Source organism: Schistocerca nitens, chromosome 4 (genome assembly GCF_023898315.1).
Source record: "Schistocerca nitens isolate TAMUIC-IGC-003100 chromosome 4, iqSchNite1.1, whole genome shotgun sequence".
Classification (NCBI taxonomy): domain Eukaryota; kingdom Metazoa; phylum Arthropoda; class Insecta; order Orthoptera; family Acrididae; genus Schistocerca; species Schistocerca nitens.
In genome coordinates this window covers 923,927,496-923,937,230 of record NC_064617.1, presented here as the reverse complement: position 1 = coordinate 923,937,230, position 9,735 = coordinate 923,927,496, and positions in this window count along the sequence as shown.

Genomic DNA, 9,735 nt, shown 5'->3' with positions numbered 1-9,735 from the left:
AGCTGAACCACGCTCCCGGGAAACCCTTGTGTGTACAACTTGTAGAGTAGCCCTCTATGCCATACTGAATCAAAGGCTTTGGCTACGTCTAGTAGCACTATCCCGCAGTAGCCTCTGTGGTTGAAGCCCTCTGTGGCTGCTTCAACCATTCTCATGACCTGTTGTGGGGCAGAGTGGTTCTGCCGAAATCCAAATTGGAAATCCGGCAGAATTTGCTCTCTGGTAATATGTTCTTGTATGGGTCTTAGCAGGAGGCGCTCATGGATCTTGCTGAGAGTTGACAAGAGGCTAATCGGCCTGTAGTGCTGCGGGAATAGAGGGTCTTTCCCTGGTTTGTGTATCGCGACCACTTCCGCATGTTTCCAGTAAGCTGGGAACTCGCGGGAACGAGTAATCTCGTTGAGGACGTTCGCGAGGTGTGTGATCGCTGTGGGTGGGAGTTTTTTGACTAACTGGTTTGTGACACTATCGTGCCCTGGCGCCTTTTTTGTAGGGAGGGACCTGATTACTCTTTCCACGTCCTCGGGGGCAATAAGTATGGGTTCGTCCTCTGGGTCCTCCTCAGCATTGAGGAAGACGGCCAGTTGACGACTGACTACTGACTGCTAACTTCAAAAAAAATGGTTCAAATGGCTCTGAGCACTATGGGACTTAACATCTATGGTCATCAGTCCCCTAGAACTTAGAACTACTTAAACCTAACTAACCTAAGGACATCACACAACACCCAGTCATCACGAGGCAGAGAAAATCCCTGACCCCGCCGGGAATCGAACCCGGGAACCCGGGCGTGGGACTGCTAACTTCTCGCGCGCCTTTGTAGCCGCTGGACCGCTATCAGATGCCGCCAGCCGACCAATCACCTGCCAGCGGAATCGCACCGGGTGCCTGGCGCCAACGGTGGGGGGGGGGGGGGGGGGGGGGGACGCGCGTGCGGGCGTCGGTTCCCGGTGTCTGTTCATATCAGCGCCGGCCGCGATCACCTTCGGACCGGAGCGTTCTTGCCGAATTTTCCTAACTGCGGGAGCCCAAGCTGTACTGAGATGGTAACCACTGTCTCGTTTAATTCAATTTTCGTGCAGACGAATGTCTACCACTTCTTTTATCACCGAATCCCAAAATCCGCTGGCGCTGCATAACTTCTTTGCTTCTTCAAATTCAAAGGTATGCTTTTCGTTGTGCTGTGTTCCGCCACCGCGGACTTGTCAACCTGTCCTAGACGCATGTTTCTTACGTGTTCCTTACGTCGCTGTGTAAAGCAACGTTGCGTCTGCTCTATGTATTGCATTCCACATTCGCATCCAATTCTATAAACATCCGGTGTCCTTAGTCCTAGTGGGTCTGTGGTCGAGCCGAGAATATCCTTGATTTTCTTTGCTGCGTGAAAGACGGTCTTCACTTGGTGCCTCTTAAGGATTCTTGCGATCTTCGCCGTTGATGGTCCCGCATAGGGCAGGAACACACAACCTCTTGTGTCGTCTCTTCTGGTCTCTCTCCTTCTCTCTTCTTATTGTTCCTCAAAGCTCTTCCTATTAGTTTCTAGCTGTAGGCGTTTCTTCTGAAGTTCATCCGGTAAGCTCTTCTTGTTGCAAATGCACCTCGCCCTGTGCACCAAGTTGTTAAGTACAGAGCTGCGTTGAGCTGGATAGTGACAGCTGCTAGTGTTGAGATATAGGTCCGTACGTGTTTCCTTTCTGTATACCGAATGTCCCAGCGTGCCTCCTGCGTTTCTAGTAACCAGGATGTCCAGGAAGGGTAGGCTTCCATTTTTCTATATCTCCATGGTAAACTTGATGTTTTCATGTATACCGTTGAGGTGCTGCAGGAACTCAAGTAGTTTATCTTTACCAAGTGCCCATACCAAAAATGGTGTCATTCATATATCTGTAAAATGCTTTCGGTTTCAGTGGAGCTGTGTCCAGCGCTACCTCCTCGAAGTATTCGATGTATAAGTTAGCCATGCTTGGTGCTAAGGGAAACCCTTAGCAACTCCATCTGTTTGCTCGTAGAATTTCCCATAACATTTGAAGTAGGTGGTGGTTAGTACATGCCGAAAGAGTTTGGCTATGTCCTCATCGAAGTGACACTTTAGCAGTGCTAGAGAAACTTCCAGTGGCACCCGTGTGAATAATGACGTCACATCGAAGCTGACTAACAGATCTTCATCCGAGCGCATTTCTTGCAGTACCTTGGCGAATTCCGCCGAGTTTTTCACTTGGTGGGGACAGTTCCCTACAAGTGGTTTTGGCAGCTGTACCAGATGTTTGGCAATGACGTATGTCGGCGCGTTTATAGTGTTTAAAATCGCACGTAACGGAACCTCCTTCTTGTGAATTTTTGGTAGGCCGTTCAGGCGTGGTGGTGCTGGTGCCCTCGGGTACAGTCTTCTTATAGTGTTCTTTTCTAGTCCTGAAGATGATGGATACGCAATCCATTGAAACGTTGCGACTGGAAGACGACGCCACTCGGCTGATAACCCGTGAAGATTTCATAGCTGAAATACGCCGAGAAAGCCTGCAATCGCGTATCACCCTGTAGATGTCAGCAAAAGATATCGAAAGCAAATAGCCTTCACACTGACAAAAATGCCGCTGAAGCAAGCATTCTCCCAAATGTCGGGGAAGGTGGGGGTGGCCGCCAGGGCAGAATTAATCAGTTTAACAATTTAAAGGCATTTCTAAAGCTGCTATCGCGATAAAATTCACACACAACATAGATTAAACTGTGTAGATCAAGAAAAAAATATTTTTGAAAAATCTATTTTTGGACCAAAATCCATTAACAAAGCACGGAATGCTAGAAAGCGCTTATTCTGGTCTGTATCCAGTAACTCATTTACGAACGTCGTCGAATACGTCTGACCTGGCGGTAGTTTTTCATGTTGTGCTCGGTATACCGAGTTCCGGAGCATGTTTACCTGCCAACTTCTTAGGAGATTGTTCAATCGAAGCAGAGGCTCCAGCATGTGATTCTTCTCGTGTCTTCTTCCTTCCACTTCGCGAGCTGTCTTTAACACTGCCAAAAGCAAAATCACGTCTTTCCGAATCCAAAAGTGTTGCCTTTCGCGGTGGACCCTTATTAAGTCCTTCCTGCAATGTTCCCAAAATCTGTCTGACTGGCTGTCCTGTGTGTTGTCGTTCGTTCACCTACACGCTTGTCACTAAGTGCTCATCAATAGCGTAACTACGACAGCTTCTATATGCCATACTACAAATTAAAACTCGACTGCAACAACGACAGCGAAAACACGTAAACATGAATTCCAACAACTGATTCCCACAACTGATAAGAACTAACTTAGTTACCAACCTGCATAAGAACATTTGATACTAAACAGGCGTTACAGAGCTACGTGGACTTCTCACACTGTATACATGCTGAACATTAACGGCCCTACAACACTACCTTGAGGTACTGCCAGAGTTACTTCCAGATCAGTGGTTTTCGTCCCGTAAACGAGAACTTGCGGTGGGAGAAGTTCCGCAACGCTGTCCGCTGTCGAGTGCTGCCACGTCACAATAAAAGCAGGCAGACAGGCAAACACTGGGAGAGGGCGGCCCTCCACCTCGGCCGGGCCTCCATAACGGCCCACTGAGCACCCAGGTAAGCGGCGCTGCGATGCCAGCGGCGATTGGCGCTGCGGTGCGATCACACGGACCGTTACTTACCTTACGTTACGATACGCCCGCGGTCGGCTGCGCCATGTCTGTGCGGTCGGGCTGCGGTTTCCCTCATCAGCATTCGCGCCGTGGCTGCGCAGAGCACGCGATGCACCGCAACTGCACACCGCACCGCGGTCTTCCGCGGCCACCGACTTCCGCCTCTGCGGAGCTCCGGTATATGACGTAACATAGACCGTCCACCGACGTGATAATGTTAGCCTTGAGCTAGTCCCATATGGCTTCATTACGTTAGGCCTACTGGTATCGTGGTGCGTATCAAACTCTATAAATTTGCTAGTAAATTGTACTCGTACGATGATTTATTACCAGTTTTTTTGTTTACGGAATCCAAATATTTGAAACGTGAGATAATGCGACGCACAAGTCGTACACTGATCAGAAGCATCCGGGCACTCCTATGTAACGCGCAGTTGATCACTAACTACCAAAAGAGGCGGACACACCACCACAAAATTCTCCTACTGAGGCGTCAGTAGAGAAGTACTAGCAGCACATTGGGTCAGACAGGACGGTTCAGTGACTTCGAATGTGGACTAGTCGCTGGAGGTCAACCTGAGTGATATATCAATTAGCGACCTGTAAACCCTTGTAAATCTGCCCAAGTCGACTGTTGATGTTGTCACTGTGAAGTGGAAACGCGAGGAAACAACCAGAGTTAAACCGAGGCCATGGAGACCTCATGTACTGTCCAACAGGGACAGTCGATCATTGTGGTTAGTGGTTGTCAAAAGTTGCATTAAGTTAGCGGAGGGAATCGCTTGTGAGGTCCACAGTGCTACCAGCACTCCAGCAGATAGAGTCCGTGCAGAATAACGAGGCCGGTGGATACGCAGTCGGCAAGGCGCGTGGGGGAGAGCGGTGGTTGTGGGTGTTACCGTCAGGTGTTGTAGGTCAAATGGCGAACGCTGCACGGGAAGTGTCGTTCTAAGCTGAAGCCTACGCTCACATGTTTTGCAGTTATTAAGTGGAGCCCCTCCACACCCACACTTGCGTGGTGAATGTTCAAAAATATCTATATATATTGTTAAAGCAAACACGCGGAAAAGGAGTTCCAACCCCAAGATGAATATCCATCACCTCTGTTTTGGTTAGTATCTAATAAGAATTCCACTCAAAATGCAACAAAAGCAGCAACTTATTTTCGCCTTGCCTGTTAACCATTTCTAATGTTTTGGGAAACGCCATGAGTGGCGAATTTTGAGTGAAACAAACACATTTCTCTTGTACCATGTTAAAATTTGCACCTTTTGCCAAAACGCAGCGGAGTTTACACAGTGTTACCTCACTAACATGTCGTTCAGACGCAAGTGCGAGAGAATCCTGAAACAGTGCTTTATTAAGTTTACTAAGTCAAGATGAGGGAAAGTAAGCTCAGTAGCTTATGACAAAAACATATCCTCAGTTCAAAAATAAACGTCTAATGTCTTCACTTATGTTGTTCCAAAACCCATAGCATTTCTCGTTTCAACAGTCATCGATGGCCTTTAAAAATTACATTATATCATCGAAAAAGTCTCTAGTTAATGGAATAACACGGTAGATAACGAAGTTATGCATATTTATTATTTAGCGTATGGCATTACATATGAACAGCGACGAGCAACTGTGGATTACACACTTTTACAAAATTTTACAAAAATATATCAATTTCGTAATTTATAATTTAAAAAATAAGTCTATACATTAATATCTAATTTGTCGATCGATTCAAGGGCTGCCTTTGTCACTTCAAAGAAAACTTCCAACTTTCCATGGTAGGCTCTTCTGCTACAGCTTGTTACAATGTGATGGATCGGCTAGTGTTCATTTCCACAGTCACACTGGGAAGATGAAGCACTTCCCCATCGGTAGAGGTTTTCAGCACAGATGCCGTGACCTGTAAGGATCCGACTAATTGTTTTCCAGGCACGCCGCGTTAGTTTCATTCCGGCTAGTCTTGTGTCAGGTCTTTGGAGGGTCTGATGTTCCTCATCAGCAATAGTATTCCACATTTCTCTCCACTTTTTGTTGATACTGAAAGTAGCTGCCTGTAGCGATCCTGCCAGTAGGATAGATGGCTGCCTAGGTTTTAATGGATTCATTCTGAGAGCAGGAACGTCAGAGTGCATTTGAAGCTCGGGAGTTGTAAGTAATTTTTGGTATTCCTTGAGGAGGGCGTTCTGTCTTCGGAGGTCTGGTGGCGCAATATAACAAGTATAGAGTATAATTGATTGACATCAGAACCAAATGCATCTGGTCTGACAAAAAGAGGAAACATTTTTAAACACAAATTCAAGAATTTAAACACTTTCACAAAACTGTGGCGCCGGCCACGGTGGCCGAGCGGTTCTAGGCGCTTCAGTCCGGAACCGCGTGACTGCTGCGGTCGCAGGTTCGAATCCTGCCTCGGGCATGGATGTGTGTGATGTCCTTAGGTTAGTTAGGTTTAAGTAGTTCTACGTTCTAGGGGACTGATGACCTCAGATGTTGAGCCCCATAGTGCTCAGAGCCATTCGAACAAAACTGTGGACGGCCGCGGTGGCCGAGCAGTTATAGGCGCTTCAGTTCGGAACCACGCGGCTGCTACGGATTCAGATTCGAATCCTGGCTCGGACCTGGATGTGTGTGATGTCCTTAGGTTAGTTAGGTTTTAGTAGTTCTAAGTTCTAGGGGACTGATGACCTCAGTAGTTGAGTCCCATAGTTCTTAGAGCCATTTGAACCATTTGTTAATCGTCCTCACCAAGGCTCATTTCTATGTGATGACATAAGCGGCAAGGATTGTATGAATTCTGCACAACTGAGACCCAAATACACACTGTACGCATTTAACATCCATGAGCCTACATCAGTGCATAGACAGTGTCGAGTTTCACGAAAGTCTATTGCCACTGTTCCCCACTCTGGCATCAGTCGCGGTACTACGCAGACGTGTTTCATTGCCGAGGATGTAATTTATGCGACTAAGAAAATTGCATCAGGGTTAGCTTTATCTCAATGGAACACGGAGTGATTGTTTCCATTTCCTAAAATTTCCTTCGCAAATTTTGTTCTAATAAAGCAGTGTTTAATATATTGCTGAACAGTGCCTGCCCATACTCGAAAATTTCAACCAATTCCTATTGGCAAGCGAGCCATCCCTATTCACAGGTAGTTTTGGGATGCCGGGATGACTGGACCATCGCAGCTGGATCTTAAGAGTGGACCTATGACTTTTAGACGCAAACATGTTACAAAGAAAGTACGACGATTTAGTAGAAATTTATCAAAAAAGATGTCAATTTCAAATGAAAAAATTGTGGAATGCATACATAGGTCATAAAATCATAAACCTCATAAAAGAATTCACTGAATCATAAGAAACTCTAGTCAAGTGATATCATTAAACACACTGACATACTTCACTCACCCAGTCAAAAAATATGGAAACAAAACAAAAAAAGTTCAGTATTTCAATGTGTGTTTGAGCATGACTGCGTCTGCTATCATTCAGCGAAAATTTATGAATAGAGAGGCAATTCTCTACATCATTTACATAATTTGTATTTAAGCAGCCAACAATATTCTGGTTATTTTCTGCATCCTCTGCGTATGGCCTTTTGTCTAGATTTGTTTAAGCTTCTGTTTTCCATTACATTCGAATGCAGCCTTCACATCTGTCAAAATGGCCCACTGTTCCTCTAACTCAAAAGAACAAGAAAACTGAGTTAAAATAAAGAGGTGAATGAATCTATAGTTATGAACCCCAAAACCCCCACATTATGAGCACAATCTAAAATCTGTAAAAAACGACATGCCTATCTGTCCTGTCGACCGTAGTATTGACACCCTTTTCTACTGTGTATGCAAAATACTCAATTATTTGCTCAAGTCCTACACATACGAAAAGAAATACATAATAAAAAATACACTGAACCAATTAACCGAATCAAAAACAGATGTATTCCTGATAACAGTAAATTGGTTTCTTTTGACGTCACTTACGTTTACACCAATATTCCCATTTAAAAAATCTAGGTATAAGAGAAAATGATTTTATTACATGCAAGAAAGTAATTCCAGCTGAAATCCAAAAGTTCAGTCAACTATTACAACAACTCTTTCACTTAACTTCTTTTCTTTCAAGATGATATATACTGCCAATTAGATGTTTTAGCTATAGGTAATTGCATGGCACAAACCTTGGCCAACATATTCATTAAGTATACTGAAGTAATATTTTTTTTAAGAAAGTTACACAGACAGCAGACAAAATCGTTTATTACAAATGTTTCATTAATGATACATTAATCCTAAATGGTGCTGAAGAAGACATAGCCACAATGTATTCACAACTAAATAGTACACGTTATAAAATCAAATTCACCCATGAAACTGAAATAAATAATTGTTCTAGCTTCTTAGATATCATAATAATGAAAGAAATTTTTCGAGACCCAACCACTACAGGTACATTAATCAGTAATGAATCGTGCCACTCAGAAACCCATAAAAAGGCATATTTTTACCCAGTGATATAGAGATAATCAAAGAATTAGCAATACTGGAAAATTTAGCCAAAGTAAATAACTTCAATCTACAAATAAATGAAAAATGTAACACAGAAACTAAAAGTTAAGCCAAAACAGACGCAAATGAAATTATTCTAGAAAAAGAGGAAGCCAAATAAAAAACTAGATTCACAGTCCTGCCCTATTATGAAATCATTTTCACGTAATAAAACAGGCGAAACTTTTAAAAATACAGAAGTCAGAATTGGGATTCGTACTCAAAATACAAAAGTCAGAATTGGGATTCGTACTCAAAACAATATCAGTAATATTATAAGATACGCCACCAGTACAACAGACTCATTTAATAAGTTAGGAATCTACAAAATTTGATGTGACGATTGTGACATTGTATACATCAGGCAAACTGGTAGAAACTTTTAGATATGTTTTAAAGAGCGCACAAAATCTAACAATAACATTACGAGTGCCTTTGCACTACATCTCCTAAACAACAAACATACACCCAAAAACATTGATGAAAAGCTCGAAATTTTGTATTATTCTGAGAAAGGAAAGAAAATAAATATCTTAAATGAAATCTAAATTTTCTGCCATTTAAAAAGGTCCACCTGATACACTTCTAAATGCGCAAACAGATCTTCAGAACAAAAAGCTCCTCAATAACTCCAGTCACATTCTGCTAATAGCCAGACAGAAATCATCTACACTTAAAACAAAATTTAAAATTTAACCTCACCTCATCATGTATTTCAGTATATATTTTATTTTATTTTCGACTCTTTTTTAATTCCTACTATTTTTTAACTTTCCGCAACTACACAGATAAATATGCAGTCATTCAATTTGAAATTATTAATCCATTTATTTCATGCTTAGCTTTATTCTTTGATCAATATAATTCCTTTATAAATTTCAAGCTGTCAAACCAACTAGATGGCATTCGTGAACCAAAATGAATGGACAACACATATTTGAAGACGCGGACACTTCAGCTTATAAGGCATAGTTTTCTACTGGAGGTAAATGTATTTAAAACACTTTTACGCTCACATCACACATGTCTATTCGTCGAGGTAATATATTACATTCAGTTTGTGCAGTACCATAAAATAACTTGACAATGATCTAGAAGGCTGAACATGTTGTGAACAGATATAATTAATACAGCAAAAGTGTAAAATGAAACATTCTTTTAATAAATTCATTGCTGTGGCATCCACCAAGAAGAAAAAACTCTTCCTCCTGTTTTATCATAGCTTTTGTCAGGAAGGATTACCCATGTACAACATAACGCTCATTTTGCAGTTTTTGTCTATTTGATAGTTGTTAAATTTTGTTAGAGTTGAAGAATCGTCTGGCAAAGCGTCTACAAATCTGCATACAGCCTGAGCATTATCACAAATATAGTCTGCTGCTGTCATGTAAGTACCTGATCTATTGGTCGTGGTGGTAGGTGGTAAGGGATGCAATGTAATCTGTATTTGCTTCTATATTCTAGCAGGAGCTTTCTTAAAAATATTGTTAGTGCAAAATACGAATTAGTTCAACTTTGAGTTTTCC